Raw genomic sequence first — 15,989 nt, 5'->3', positions numbered from 1 at the left:
ACCTCAGAGATACACAGAAGGTCCTACTTGAGTATTCAGTTGAGGATTTATCAGTATATATGTGTGAGAAAACTCCTTAAAGTCTGGGAAAAGAGCCACATCACAAAACTGAAGAAAAGAATAGCCGAAGTTCACATAGGCCAGACTGGAAAATCTCATAATTGAAGGACATTAGTTAGACCACTAGGAGGGTATTGCCTCAGCAGTGCAGAAAATTAATCTTAGACTAAATGCTGCTCAGATTCTACTTAACTGAAAATAAAAACGAGACCAAAAAGGACCAAAATTTTCCCAAATAACTTAACTACCTCCCAGAACAAAGCCCAGGAATATTTTTAAAGCTACAAAAATATCCAGCACCCAATAAGGTAAATTTTACAACATCTGGAACCCAATCAAAAATTATCATCTCTAAAGAAGCAGAAAAATACTACCCATGATGAAAAAAATTAGTTGATCAAAATTTTACCCATAAATGACATAATCAGTAGACAAAAAACTAAAACTTTATTAATTTTCAAGAAGGCAAGTTAAGGATACTAAAGATAGACATGAAAAATAATTAAACATCCAAATAGAACCTCCAGATATGAAAATTTATAGTATCTGAGATAAAAAGTACAATGGATAGAATAAGTAGAATAGACTCTGCAGAAAAAAAAATTAGTGAGTTTTAAGACAGCAATTGATGCCACCCAAAATGAAATAGAGAGAGAAAAAAACACATACAAAAATAAGCAGACCATCTATGAACTGTTTAGCCATATACACGTTAATTCAAATCCTATAGGGAAGCAAGCAGAAGCCAATTATATCAATAAATAATGACCAAAATTTGTCCAAAATTAATGAAAACTATAAACCCACATATCTAAGGGGTTCAACTATCCTCACATAGAAATATGAAAAAAAAATTACACAAAGACACAGTTTAATCAAATGACTTAAAAACAGTGATAAAATGAATAACTTAAAAGCAACCAAGGGAAAAATATGTATAAAAGAAAAAAAAATAAGATGAGACCAAATCCTAGTGGAGAAATATCTTATAAAGTACTGAAAGGAAAAAGTAAATGAAACTGTCAAATTGTCAACCTAGAATTCACTGCCCAGAGAAAATCTTTCAAAAATGAAGGTTAAAGGCTTTTTCAGACATGCAGAAGCTGAAAGGATTCATCGAGAGCAGGCCTGCATTACAAGAAATGTTAAGAAAAATCCTCCAGCCAGAATAAAAATGATACCAGATAGAAATAAAGATCTACACAAAGGAAAGAAAATCATGGGAATCATAATGATATGGATATCTATAAAATTTATTTTCCTATTAAATTTCTTTAAAACAATATCATTATGACTTATGGTCTTTTGATAAAACACAGCAACTAACATTTCTAGAAGTAGAAATATGCCTGTCTTAAAACAGTCAAGAAAGAGTAGCTATCTCTCAAAATCTCTCTCAAGATCCCATCCTCTTTCATCAAACCACCTAAAATTAGTGGCAAAGTAGAAGGGGTGGTATAAATTAAAATGTCATTTCTAGAATCTAAAAATCTCAAGGTATAAAAATAGTAGAACATCTTCTCCAATATCTAATACCTTTTTTTCCACTATGGAAATTAAGAAAATTTTATACTGCTCTGGAGTTCTCCCTTAACTACGGTTTATGCCAATCTTCTCCACTCTGGAGTCTTGAGACTTTCTGAAGAAATACTGTCCCGCCCCCGCCCCCACGTTTGTCTTGTCCCTCTACCTTACTCATTACCTAATATTATGATTCCCACATTTTAAAGAAGTTGATCTACACTTGCAATGATCCCAAAATAGAGTCTGAGGCTGAAAATACACTTACATTTACTATGATTATGATGAATGGCAGAAGCACAACCAAATACCAAAATCAGTTTTATTCAAAACTCAATGAAAAATAGGTCACATTTAATTAATGTGTATGATTTTCAAAAATCAATTAAGATACAGGCAAGATGATGCATAACAATATGCATATTCTAAGCTGCCATTTCTCTGCCTCATTCCTAGGGACTCCAGCCAGTCCCAATTCCAGTTGTCTCTATGCATTAATATTAGAGTTATTTACAAAAGCAATCCATTGTATGAAAGAAAACATTACATTAATGAACTATTAGTACAAATATGGTTGTTGGATGTAAATCATCATTTTGCCAGACCTTGGCCTAAAGCACCATCTCCTGACATTTCATTTATGTTTCATCATCCAATTGAAAAACAAAGACTATGAAATTTAATGAAATCATGTTAAAGGCTGTTATCTAAGGCAGCAGTTCCCAAACTTTAAAACGCACACAAATCACCAGAGGATCCTGTTAAAGTACAGTTTCAGATTCAGTGGATATGAGGTGGAACCCGAGGTTCTAAATTTGTAACTAGCTTCCAAGTGTTATGGTTGTAGCCAGTCCTGAGACGACACTTAGAGTAGCATGAATCTGAAAGTAAAGTCCCTGAATTTGTTGTTGAGATTTTGAAAGTAGTTTGGTTGATGTAGGAAACCAAACTAGAGTTATCCAATTCTTCGTTGTATGAAATGTCTCAGTACAAAGAAACACACACACAGGCGCGCGCGCGCGCGCGCGCGCGCGCACACACACACACACACACACACACCTTAACTGCTTCCATGTCTTAAGCTAAACAGCTATAGAGTAATGTGCTTAAGAGTACGGAGATTATTCATACAACTTTTAAAAAATATTTTTTTTAATAATTTTAAGTTTACAGCAAAACTGAAAGGTAGAGAAATTTTAATACACCACCTGCCCCCACACATGCACAGCCTCCCGCATTACCAATATCCCCTACTAGAGTCATGTATTTGTTACAATTTGTAAACCTACATCAACATCATAATCACCCAAAAGCCATAGTTCACATTCACTCCTAATGTTGTACATTCTATGTTTGGATAAATGTACAATGACATACATCCACCACTATAGTAACATGTAGAACATACCACTGCCCTAAAAATCTTCTGTGCACCATCTATTCATCCCCTTCTCCCACCCAACCCCTGATAACCACTTATCTTTTTAATGTCTCCATAATTTTGCTTTCTCCAGAATGTCATACAATTGGAATCCTTTTCAGATTACCTTCTTCCATTTAGCAACATACAATTTATGACTTTTAACTTTTCCTTCCACATCTTGAAAAATGCTGATTATATGATAAAATCAACTTTTACTGATTCACTATAGATTAGAAACATATAAAAAGGCAGATTTCAGAGATGTTATATGAATTGGCAAGAATCATTTCCCAGCAATCAACTGTACTTGTTAAATTTTAATAGTACTTAGTATTGTCTCTAACTGGCAGAATCTATATTCTTGGCAAAGATAAATAACCCTGAACTTTATTGCTCTAATGTATGCCAGATATTCCTTCAAATTTTAACTATCAGAAATTAATATGAAATAAATACATGATCCCCAAATTTAGAGAACTGATATACCATATGTGGCATTTTCTAAGATATCGTCTCTTATGTTAGTGCTCTCTGTTTGCATTGTAAATATATAGCCTAGAAACTCCATTCCTAGGGCAACTATAAAGGATAGTAGTCAAAAGAGTCCAAAGAGCAACATCTCCAGTCTGACCATCTTACATAAAACAGATACTATATCTAGAAAACAATAAATTGACACATGTATTAAAATATACTCAGGATTTGTTTTAATCATATATGGTAAGTGACAAACATAGAGACAACTGCCTTTGAAAGAAGAGTTTATATTTACAGTCCTCAAGAAAAAGGGCATGCCGCACAAGTCAGTGCTATAAAGGGAAATACCAGGGACTGTCAAGAAGCAAAAGGAGTAAAGGAGAAAGTACAGCACAGAGCCTTTATTGTGGTTTCTGCAGGAAAGAATGGGTTAGGTGGGGTAGGCACGTTTGAACAAGTTTAGAACTGGATACATTGAATGCTTTCAGGAGGAGACAGCTATAGGAGTGGTCTCAAGTTGTCCAGTATTTCGCCCTGGAGTAATTTAGGGCATGGGAAATACTGGCTTACTATAAGAGTTACATAAAGGAGGTGGTAGGATATATGAACTACAAATTTGTTGGTAAGTAATACTAACAGGCAAATTACTTACTATCTAGGAATTAGCTAACCATGGGAACCGCAGTCTCTTAGGCTGGCCAGCAAGGACCCTAAGAAATCAAAGCATCATGAATTACAGGAAAAAACAAACAAACAAACAAAACTTGCCGAAGCTCAGCCATCTTTCCTTGAATACCAATAAAACTTATTATGACCTCAGAAATTATCTTTAGTCACAGATGATTTTGCAGCTATCAATGCCAAAACAAACCTTCCCTGAATTAAGTTTTATTACTTTATATCCTTGGCAAATAATCATTTTCACTGATAAAATAAACTCAGAATCCCTACTATGTTTCCATGCCCTTTTCCTCATGTCTCTAAGGAAAAACAGTAAATCACACTTTTCAGTCATGTGACTCTTAGAATAAACTTAATTTCAAAGACAGAAAAGAGAAAGAAAAAAATCAAACTTTTTGTTCCATCCTAAGGAGAAAACGTTTTCATATAAAATAAGACTTTTTGAGCACATATATTTATAATTATCTTCCTATTCTTTGTAGTACTTTGTATATAATATGATATTCAAGAATAAAAGAATAGGAATCAATTAATTAGGAGAAATTATTTATTTTAATTTACAATAAAACACGAAGGGGGAAAAAGTCTGAATGGATGTTATCAAAATGAATCAATTTTACTTTTTTTAAAGATTTTATTTATTTGACAAAGACAGAGAGAAAAAGCACAAGCAGAGGGAGCAGCAGGCAGAGGGGAGGGAATAGCAGGTTCCCCACAGAGCAGGGAGCCCGACATTGGGCTTGATCCCAGGACCCTGGAATCATGACCTCAGTTGAAGGCAAATACTTAACTGACTGAGCCACCCAGATGACCATGAATCAATTTTAATTACCTGGAATGAAATGGACATTTTATGACAAAATCTTGTTTTTTATAAATGTTTATGCTTATAATTATGTATGATGATCATGGTTATATTATCTGGAAATATTATTTTATTCATTTCACAAACCTTGCTTCTCAGTGTGATGTCATTTTAGTATAGTGGGAGGAGATACGTTAGTAATTTTATTTGCCCAACATCATTACTGTACTTATCTTGCCACAGGGAAAAAACAATATAATAGAGTATACGTCCACCATTAATTTTTATGACTTTAAAAACTACCTCCAGAGAAGACAACCAGTAGATAGTATTATGAAGATGAAAATTTTCTGGAAAAAATGAGAAAAAAAAATGGACTATAAATCTAGTGGCCATGTTTATAAACTATTAAGACCACCCAAACACTAGTTATTATTAGCAGAATCAGATCTTAAAGATGAATGGAAGATCTACACATTTTCACTATTAAAAAAATCTATATAGGGAGGCCTGGGTGGCTCAATGAGTTAAGTGTCCGACTCCTGATTTCAGCTCAGGTCATGACCTCAGGGTCCTAGGATCCAGGCCCATGTCAGGCTCTCCACAGGGGAGTCTGCTTGACTTTGTCTCCTCCTGCCCTTCCCCCTGCTTCCTCTGTCTCTTTCTCTCAAATAAATAAATCTTAAAAAAAAAAAAAAAAAAAACTATGTAAAATGGAGTACCTGGCTGGCTCAGTCAGTCGAGCATGTGACTCTTCACCTTGCGGTTATGAGTTCAAGCCTCACGTTGGGTATGGAGATTACTTATAAATAAAAATATTTTTAAAATCTACATAATAGCACAACTGGCACATTTATTCAATAACAAATGTAGCAGTTAAGTTACATGTATTCAACGAAGTCTTTTTAAAACTTAATTAGTAACCAATCTTACCAAATCCTCTTCTACATCATTTGAGGTGTGTTTTCCATAATTCCTCAGGACTAGGGAAGACTAACCTCTAAGGATGAAGAAACTCCATTCTGTTTCCTCACAGATATTCTTTAAAAATTAGACTACTTTCATCCATATTATTGTGAGAGTCTTGTAAGAAATTGTTTTGTAGTTCCCAAGCAGATTTTAAGTTCATTATTAAAAATGCTGTGTTTCTGGTGTACATGTATCACACACTGGGATGCATACTGTTCTTGCTGGAGGGTATGCATGCATACATATGCATACAAATGAGTGTCTGGAAAAGGCAATATTTTATAGAAGTCTCAAGAAACTGTAAAGTACAGTGAAAAGCACAATCAATTTTCCTGATCATTAACAAGTAAAATTTTGATATTTTTTCATAGCATTATCTTAAGTTAATTCAATTCTATGTGACATGCTTTCATTGTAGCCTTCATGTTGCTCTTCCTCATGCTGACACCGACCTGATCCTTGAGTGGTCACTAATACTGCTCTTCCAGGAATAAGACACTATTCTGTTTTCATCTCTTCACCAGTATACTCCTCGTTCTGAGACCTCAAGTGGTGGCCTGTATTATAAGACATGCTTTTAGACTTGCACGTCTGACAGTCCTTACCCTCACAGTTTCTTCCCCACTGGTGAAATAAAGGCAAGTTTATCCAAGAGTAGAATTAGTGTTACCTAAAAGGAAATTTCAATATTGAAATGAAAGTTTGTAATTTACATAGCTTATTGAATAAAGCATTTATTGGTTCCAAATTACTGTACCTGTTTACCCATGTAGACTGAAACATATTTTCCTATTTATATGTTTTTCCTCAGATTTGTGTGTTAGCAAACAGTGTGAGATGGTGAGTGGAGGGCTCAATTCACTGGCAAGCTGTTGATCTTATTTTAGAATTCTTCTTAGAGATAAGAAAAAATTCATTATTAGGTGATCTTGGGTCTCAAAATTATACCATCATTCACCACTGTTTCCTCAAGTTATTACGAATTCACTGTCCTTTCCTTTCACTCATCTTAAAAATGCTTCACATAATATCCAAGATCATATTATTAATCTGATTAATGAGTCTCCAAGATCTGTCATTGTTGGCATGTTGTGTATGTTAAGAATATTCTGATAGTGATTAATTTACCACATAGGTATGTCAATAGTTACCCATGACTAAATGAAACTGATTAGACAATTCCTTTTTTTTTTTTCACAGTTACAATGGGAAAATTCAACTGTCTAAAACTAGACATTGTATATTGTTAACACTTTCAACATCCTTTTTAGAGGAACTTTGTTAAAGATAAGGTAGTAGAAAGTAAAAACATTTTATGGTGTCCAGGACATTTATGTACTGAAAAGCTTTTTTTTTTTTTTTTTTTTTTTTTTCAGTTCAATCTTAGAAGCAACAACAATATATAAAATGTGATTCAGAATGAAATTGTTATGTAACCTAGATAAAGGCATTCTGGTACCATTTGGTAGATGGTTCTAGGCTACTTTACATAGTGCCACACATAACCACACCAGCAGGCAAATATACCCTGGTTAGGACAAATCCAGATTACCAGAGAGAAGTAGAGAGAGAGTGAGAGAGAGAGAGGTGGCCAGATCTTGCTAAAACAGATCTCCCATACAGAATAAATATAGAGAGGGCTGTTTCACTATAGATGATTCAGGCATATATCCATTTTTGAAATTTCAAGAATTTAAGACAGTACTATGGTTATCTGGTGCATTATAGGGGAATTTTAGAAACCTGTGAACTTTATTCTGGGACATCAAAATTCTTCCTAATGGGTGGCTGTGCGCTTAAGGTTCTTCTATATCAACATCATTCTATGTGAAGTCCATAGAGCACTGTCTGTCTACAAACTGGTCCTAATCCACAATGAATTAAATACAAAAATGAAGGTAAGCATTTGTAACAGGTGTCTACACACTGAAGCCCATAGATCAGCTGCCTGTTTCGGTAAATAAAATGCTACTGGAATGCGGCCGGACTGATTCATTTACATATTGCCTGTGTTTACTCTGGAGCGACAATGGCAGAGGCAGAGTTAGCAGTTGTGACAGAGATGGTAAGGTCCAAAAGCCTAAAATATTTATTATCCAGCCCTTTATAGAGTTTTTCAATTCACCACCCTACTCCATGTTTAGAAATATTAATAGCAAGTTGGCATGGTCTTGACATCAAAGCATACCATCATTTTTCTAGGGTTTTTTTTTTTTTATATGTTTTTTGGGCTTTTTGTTTGTTTACAGATATAATGGTCCACAATAGGTTGGCAAAGGAAAAGAGAAAAAGGCTTTTAACACAGTTTAAGAAATGCTGTCCTGGATCAGATCCATATCATGACAAGGTAAATCTGTTCATGAAAATCACTTTATTTGAACCCAATATTTGGAATATCAATGGACTGGCATTTAATGAGATTCAAGGGAGAAGTCAAGATTGTTCTCTGACTGGACTTGTACTTTTCAATTCTTCTGTCTTAAGAAGTTTGTTATCATTTGCTATTGTAAAAACTGGTATTTTTCACATCAAAATAATGCTGTTTTAGTGGATTTTCTAAGTTATATATTAGGTTTGATTAAGACTCTCGACCTTACAAGGTATCATTATAATACAAATTTTACAGAAGCTACATATAAATGTAACTCATGATTTTAAACCTCCTAAACATGAATGAGATCAGCAAAGATCAAATGGAAATTCCTTTAGCCTAACATGAGTTCAGTTTATTGCTTCTTATTATTAACAGTTTATCTACAAACCTGCTTATCTATAAAATAAAATCTGGATAAATTTTCAGCAGAAAGTTGATGATTTCCTCTAACTTTAAGGAGACACAGCACTAGCAAATATTTGTAAAACAACATAAAACATTCTGCTTTATCACCTGACTGGCAAACTGCAGGGATTTTAGTTATCTTGATAATCTGGTACCAGAATCACGGCTAGGCAAATTAACAATACTTAAGGCTACCCAGAGGACAAAGATTTTCTAATTTGTAATTCCAAGATTGATAATGAGATTCAGCTCACCCACCATAGGTTGTTGGGAGACTTGGAATTGACTTGGGGAGTGGTCTAGGCTCCTGATTTAGCTCTCAAATTCCTCTGAAGAGATGCATGCAAATTCAAATCACTGTCTACCTAATCAGTGGTCTATCCAAAAGATGATAAGTATCCCAGGTCCTTGCTGAGAATGAATCACTATTAACCTACTTGCATATAATCAAGAATATTAATTTAGATGTAATTATGATTTGGGGAAATGTGACCTAATGACATTCTCCTACACATTACAAATTACCTTATTTATTGGGTCAACTTCCTTTCCGGTGAAATAATATAAACAGTTAAATTAGAAGAAATTTAATTTAGAAAGGATTATCAGTTTAAAGTATCATTTTAAACAAGTCAGACAAGCTAAGGCCAAAAGAATCTGCTCTGTGAAAGAAATAAAGATAGATCTTTAAGAAACAGGAAATCTTACTAATGAGAATTTAAAAATCTTTAAAATTCCACATAATTAGTTGAATAAGCTACTATTAAGAATGATACTAGTTGCGGGGCGCCTGGGTGGCTCAGTGGGTTAAGCCACTGCCTTCAGCTCAGATCATGATCTCAGGGTCCTGGGATCGAGCCCCGCATCGGGCTCTCTGCTCAGCAAGGAGCCTGCTTCCTCCCTTCTCTCTCTGCCTGCCTCTATGCCTACTTGTGATCTGTCTGTCAAATAAATAAATAAAATCTTTGAAAAAAAAAAAAAAAAAAAAAGAATGATACTAGTTGCAACATGTAGCTATTTATAGTGATATTTAAATATAATCATAGCTCTACAAAGATGATTCTAACCAACCAACAATTATGTCGCCATAAAGTAAATAATGGACCTTCCTACCAAACTTGAAAAAATAATTTTCCAACAAATGGGGCAAATATTTCTGCCAATAGTGCTGTAAAACAAAAGGACATATCAGTTATAATTTTGAAGATCTGTTTTAAAAAGTTTATGTAGAAGTAGAGCTAAATCAAATTAATTTAAGTCATTTATATTTAGAAATGAAGCAATCTCAATGCACTATTTGCATTTGCCATAAGATTTTTATAATTTATCTTACCAGAATTAAGGCACGTGATCAAAATAACTAGAAATAAAAAAACCTAAAATGGTTGATTTCTGTGAATGGACTTGTGATGTCAAGAATACATATTTGTAAAACAAATACTCATAATTTAACTTTCAAAAACCCAAGAAGGTGACAAAAATATGATTTAGTTTTGATAATGTTGCCAATTTATAAACTTATGAGTTGAGACATTTAGACCTCTAGAGAAAGCAAACTTTTAAAAAACATGTTAGCAACAACAAATACTACTTTTCTCTATCAGCAGATCACAAACATTTTCCATATCAAAGATTTCATTGAAATTTAAGAAAGGAGAGGAGCCTTTTTTACAGATAAAATGAATATACATATATCCATGTACATATAGTTTTGTATTGAATTTTAGAACATGCCTGGGCCACATAAAAACCATAATTTAAGGACACCTCTTCCTTAATAGGTGACAATTTTTCTCTTAAAAATGACTTGCAAATGGAAAATGATTGACTGTGATGAACACTGGTACCTGAACAAGGCAAGAAAAATTGTTGCCCCCTCCCAGAGTATTTCAAATTCATGATATAAGCCTGCAGTATGCAGCCTTACTACATAATACGACATTTCATCTATATTTTATAAATCACATTCTTTTTGATAGACATGTTTATTCAATACAAATTTTGTGATTATTTGCTAATTTATTAAGAGCCTACTATTTATTAGGTACTATTCAAGACTCTAGCAACAGAGAAGATTTTTAAAATAAGGAGAAGTAGGACTCATCCACAGTGAGCAGAGCATTTTCGTCAGTAGGAATTACAGGTGTGAAGACCCTAGGTGTAATCAAATTATATGCTTGTGGAACAGAAAGAAAGTCAGAGCTGTATGGCTGAAAATGGAATGATCACTGTGTGAAAGATACAGGCAAAAGTAAGTGAACAAGACAGGCCCAGTTTACATAGGACCTTATCATCCAAGAAAAAAAAACTGAATTATAACAAGATATAATGAAGAAAAAAAAAAAAAAAAAACCCTGGAAGATTTTAGAACAGAGGAATGGGTGTCATCTCTTTTATGTTTTAAAAAAGAACACCTTCTCTATGAATAATGAGTTGCAAATGAGAAGCAGATGAAGTAAGAGCCTAAATTCCTAATCCAGATGAACAAAATTGCTGCCGTGGGTTAAGTATGGTAGCAGTGGAAATGGAGAACTGGACAGATGAAGGATATAATTTGGAGATGGAATCAGGGTTGCCAACCACCCTGATCTGCCCAAGACTGAGGAGCTTGCTGGGATGTAGGATGTTCAGTATTAAAACTAGGAGAGACCTGGACAAAGCAACAGAAGTTGATCAATCTACATAGCACAGAAGAGTCTTGCTAATGCATTATAAGAGGAGATGAATGGTAAAGAGGAGTAAAAATAGATCCAGACACCATGGCATTAGTTTATGCAACTGTTGCCACTACCTAAAGCAGTAAGGACTAAAGAAACAGGAATGGAGATTAAGGGGGATCAGAGTTCAACAGGAGCCAAATTGAATTTCAGATTCTTATTAGACAACTAAATAAAGAAGTACATGAAGCATTTAGACTCATGACTATGAAACACAGTAAAGAAATCTGGGCTGCAGATGCAAACCATTTGTCCTGTGGATAATAAAACCACAGGATATGAGTATTCTAAGAATCATATTACCAAGATAATACTGCAAAAATTACTTAAAGACTAAAAGAACATAAATAATGGAGATTACAGATACAAGTAGTCTGTTAGGAATTTTGCTCTGAAGAAAAAAAATAAAAAATAAAAAGAGGGAAGCATCTAGAAGAATATATGGGGACGAGGGAGGGCTCTTATTAGTAAGAAGAATTATATTAAGGGCATGTTACGATAATGGAATCCAGTAAGTAGAAAAAACAATGAAACACAGAAAGGGAAGTTAACTATGGCATCAAAGTATTTGGGCAGAAGTAGATTTCTGAGGAGAGGAAAGATTATGGATGAGTTTGGGCAGTGGCAGAGTGAATTAATCATGGAATGGAACCAAACTACCTGAAAGTGCTGAATGTACATTGATGTTTGTAAACATAAATTTAAAATGGCACCCCCACCCATCATCATGGTTTACATTTTCCTCCAGTAGCAGCTTTCTGAAATTTAGGTATGGGAATACATGAATTGGTTGGCATGGAAGTCACTGAATGATAGGATGAGCGACTAAAAATTTATACTGTTACCTAGATCACCTATATGTAGTCTATAATCACCAAGTATGATTACAGGAATCCTGGTAGAGGGAGAGAAGTAATCCAGATTAACCAATATTTTTTTAAAAAATAAGGAAAATTAGTAGATATATGTAATGAGAAGGGATAGGAGATAGTGAGTGGAAATATTCTGGTGGAAATATTCAAAAGATATCTATATGTATGTTTGTCTACTTGTAGAAGAGAGAATGGCCTAGACTTGGCAGTGAGGAACACAAAGAACTACCTTATGCTACTTTTGCTCTCACTGATTTGAGGAACATGAGAAGAAAACAATCTCTAGCAAATACAGTATTCTCAGGAAAAGCTTGATTTCAAATAAAACTAAGATAATGAGTTCCAGAAGACAAGAATGTGAAGTACTGTGAAGGGCAAGAATTTATCCAATTAGAAATTATGCAGAGCCATAGGGGAATGAATAATGTGAGCATGTACTTCAAAGGCTTGGATTTATGTGATAACCATAACAAGGATTATGGTATGGTTATTTAAAAAGAGCCAGAAATAATTCTAGTTATAGCCTCAATCTTGAGACTGGTTCAATACTCAGTGGGACCCGCTTTAGGACTGCTCTGGGTGATGTCAGGTCCAAGAACAACCAGAACACTCCAACTCCCACCTCAGCCCTGGCTTGAATTGTGCCAATGTCCAAAACACAGAGATATATTAGACACGACTTCAATTTTGCTTTCTAAACCCCAGAGTTAATTAAGGTGTCTTAATTTTTTATAATGTATTTTATTCCATACTATTTTTATTAATTTCCAGTTTTATTACATTTTAATTGATAACCAATTTATTTACTACTTTGCTGAACTATCTAGAACTGGTTGAGATTTTTTTGAGAATGTTTCCTGGCATTTAAGAATAAGATATTCTCACTGTGTCCTGGGTATTAATTTGAATATAATTCATATAATAGCATTACGAAGGTTACTTTATCAGTATATGTTTTTTGTCTTCTTGATTTTCCATGCACTGAGTGAATTAAAGGCTCTTGACAATAATGTTTCTGTCTCTATCTCCATGTATCCTCTATAGGACTAAAATTTATAAGTGTTCACATTATATTATTTACTGCATAGATATTCATAACCTAGATATTCACTGTGAATTAATCTTTCTGCCTTGTTTTCCTTTTTGTTTCATTTACTTGTTTGATGAATTCATCTTTGACAGATATTAAGGTTTGCATCCCTATTTTTATTTTCATTTACTGAATAGACTTGTCCATACATTCAAGTATCGAGTCACTAAATTTTAACCAATACTTGTTAAATAGGTCATCAAAATGACAAGAAATAACAAGTGTTTGCAAAGATATAAAGAAAAGGGAATCCTTGTGCGCTGTTAGTGGGACTGTAAATTGATAAGGCCACTATGAAAAATAGTAAGGAGGGATCTCAAAAAAAAAAAAAAAGAACTACCATACAATCCAGAAATCCCACTTCTGGATATATATCCAAAGGAAATGAAAATAGGATCTCCAAGAGATATCTATACCCATATGTTCATTACAGCATCAGTCATAATAGCCAAAATATGGGAACAACCTAAATGTCTTCCACTACATAAAATGGATAAAGATGCAGTACATGTATACAATAAAATATTTTACAGCCATAAAAAAGAAAGAATTCTTCCATTTGTGACAACATGGATGGAATTTGTGAGCATTATGCTAAGTGAAATACATTAAACAGAGAAAGACAGATACTGCATGATGTTACCTATATATGGAATCTTAAAATGCTGGATCCATAAAAACAGAGTAGAATGGAGGGTACCAAGGGCTAGGAGGTGGGGGTAATGGGGAAATACTGTCAAAGTTACAAACTTCCAGTTATGAGATAAATTAAGTTCTGGGAATCTAATGTACAACACAATAATTATAGTTAACAGTACTGTATTATATACCTATTGTTACTAAGAGAGTAGATCTTGAATTTCTCACCACAAAAAAGATATGGTAATTATGTAACATGATGGAGGGGTTAGCTAATGTTGTGATGATCATCACTTTACAACATACAAATGTATCAAATCAACATATTATACACTGTAAACGTACACAATGTTATAGATCGATTATATCTCAATAAATCTAGAAAAAACTAAGTTATTCTATGTATTTCCTCTTTCCATATTATACTTTGTGGGAGGAAGTCACTATGTATAGTCCATAAAGTGTTCAGTTATGTTCCATCTTTTTAAGGGTGGAGCATCTCCATAAGTTATTTGGAATTCTTCTGCATAGAAGATTTGTATCTTCTCATTACTGAGGTATTTATTTATAGCACTACTGACTCATAGATATTTAGTATGTGGGTTTTAAAACTGATACAATCTTATTTTATCTTTTTGTTCAAATTTTCACCTTCGGTCACCAAGAGCTATTTCTATTGGCTTGTGTATCAGTTTGACATACTCCAATAATGTGTGTGTGTGTGTGTGTGTGTGTGTGTGTGTGTGTGTGTGTGTGTGGCACACTGTTTCTTTATGGCATTACAATCATCTATTTCCTGCCCCAATACTAGAATAAGCCATTTCTATCAAGATCACTGGTTTTATTAAAAGTAATAACAAAAAAAATTAGGGTAATCAGGTGTGCTCAATGCTGCCAGGATGTTGCTTCTGGTTCTCACAGTTAACAGAGCAAAGAAACACATGTGTGTATACTAACTGATGTATATATACATCTTTATAGATATCTCTAGGTAATCACCTGCACTATATTATGCTAAACATGAGTTCACACTGATGTTACCAATTCTAAACCATTATCACATGGTCCATTTTAGCTTTCTCTCTTTGCTTATCTATAAACTCCCACCCAGAAGTAAGAATCCTGTATCCCACCAACCAATTTTTAATTGTTTCATTCCTATACATTTACAGCAGTATCAGAATTGTTAACTTTTAACTCTGTGAGAAGAAATGTTATGAGCTAGAGTACAGTGCTTATGTACAGTACCCTTTGACTTTTTTGTTATAGACTCAACTCCTTTCCAAAGCTATGGAGGTCAGCAGCTTATTCTCCAACACTTTAGTTAGATTTTTCATACATTTGTGATACAATTAAATTATTTTTTCACCCACAGCATTCCATCCTGGGATTTTTGAACTCCTAAAAAAAGGTTTTAGGGGCGCCTGGGTGGCTTAGTGGGTTAAAGCCTCTGCCTTCGGCTCAGGTCATGATCCCAGGGTCCTAGGATCATGCCCCACATCGGGCTCTCTGCTCCCTGGAGAGCCTGCGTTCTCCTCTCTCTCTGCCTGCCTCTCTGCCTACTTGTGATCTCTGTCTGTCAAATAAATAAATAAACTCTTAAAAAAGAAAAGGTTTTAAAATTTTTCAAATATTAAGTTTTACTCTTTGTGTTACAAAGTTCTATGATTTGGTCAAATTCATTATATCCTATATTCACCATTATAATATCATACAAAATAGTTTCACCGACCTAAAAATCCTATATGCTTTACCAATTCAACCACACTCACCAAACCACTGGCAACAACTAATCTTTTTACTGTCCTTAATGTTTTGCCTTTTCCAGAATGTCATATTAATGATATTATATAATATGCAGCTTTTTTAAACTGACTTCTTTGACTTAGTAAAATTTAAGACTTAGTAAAATCACGGCTTGATAAGTCATTTCTTTTTATCACTGCTATGGTTTGA

This window comes from Martes martes (assembly GCF_963455335.1).
Source record: "Martes martes genome assembly, chromosome: 2".
Classification (NCBI taxonomy): Eukaryota; Metazoa; Chordata; class Mammalia; order Carnivora; family Mustelidae; genus Martes; species Martes martes.
The sequence above is the reverse complement of the archived record's forward strand: the minus strand, read 5'-3'. Positions refer to the sequence as shown.